Raw genomic sequence first — 1302 nt, 5'->3', positions numbered from 1 at the left:
CAAGTGTGAGCCCATTGTCATGACTGTGCCAAGAAAGTCGGACCTTTTCCGGATGACCTGCACCCTGACACAGCAGGGCCCGAGGCGGCCCTGGAAGCAGAGGAGTGGGTGAGCGGCCGGGATGCTGACCCCATCCTCATCTCCCTGCGGGAGGCTTACGTCCCCAGCAAGCAGGGAGACCTGAAGGTCAGCCGGCAGAATGTGCTGTCAGACAGCCGGCCCTCCGCCACCCCCGCCCTGACCACTACCAGCAGCAGCCTGGTCGGAACAGGGGAGGCCAGGAAGCTAGAAGAGGTGATGCAGGAGCTCCGGACTCTGCGGACGCTGGTCAAGGAGCAGAACGAACGAAATCAGCCGCCTGGAGGAACAGCTAGGCCGCCTGGAGAACGGGGTCGCCTAGAACCCCGCCCCCAGGGACGCCACCCAGCCTCCAGCACCATCCCCTTCTCACTAGGCTTCTGGCAGGTCACATGGGGGGGCGGGGGGCCTGGCTGCCAGCACCTCTGGGGCTACTTCAGGGCGGCCTGGCCCATCCTGAGGGCCAGCTGCAGCCCCTGCGCTCACTGTCACTGTGGGGGGTTCTGCCCCAGGCAGGCTCGATTGGACTCCAAGGGACCACTGCCTTGTCCCCGAGTACGGGGCTGCGCTCTATATTTTCATTCCAAATAAAACGCTTTATAAAAAAAAGAAAAAGAGCAGCAAAATAAACCAGCCAACAAAGGAAAAAATATACATATAAATAAAAGAAGCATTAAAAAAGAAAAATGTAAACCAAGAAATTGATTCTTTGAAAGGATTAAGAAAATTGACAAACCATTTGGAAATTTAACAAACTCACTCAGTGCCATCCAGTGGATTCTGACTCACAGAGATCCTATAGGATAGCGTTGAGCTGCTCCCGTGGATTTCCAAGACTATAACTCTATAAGGGGTTAGAAAGTCTCATCTCTCTCCCATGGACCTACTGGTGATTTAGACCTGCTGAATTGTAGATTACAGCCCAACTAGTAACCACTAAGTCATCAGGGCTCAAAGTAAAATGATAATATGCAAATATCATGAGTAATAAACAAAATACGTGAAATCATAACAGAACCAAATAAGAAAAAAAAATAACAAAATGCTATGAAGGACTATCCTCCACAAAGTTTGAAAATGTAGGGCATATGGACAAATTTCTAGAAACTAGAAACACTAAATTAGTGCAGACCGAAGTAGAAAGCCTCAGCAGAACCAGAACAAGAGAAGAAATTAATCAAACCATTAAACAACAAAATCCCAACCAAAAAAAGGTCAGGACCA

The 1302-nt window shown here is 49.7% G+C and overlaps 1 pseudogene; it reads left to right on the top strand.

Moving 5' to 3' along the window:
- Window positions 1-19: 19 nt before the first annotated feature.
- Window positions 20-400, top strand: LOC101651632 (annotated as a pseudogene).
- Window positions 401-1302: the final 902 nt, after the last annotated feature.

The sequence above is a fragment of the Echinops telfairi genome, unplaced genomic scaffold (assembly GCF_000313985.2).
Source record: "Echinops telfairi isolate 266 unplaced genomic scaffold, ASM31398v2 ScPeMD7_34;HRSCAF=130, whole genome shotgun sequence".
NCBI lineage: Eukaryota > Metazoa > Chordata > Mammalia > Afrosoricida > Tenrecidae > Echinops > Echinops telfairi.
This window is presented reverse-complemented; position numbering and strand designations above follow the sequence as displayed.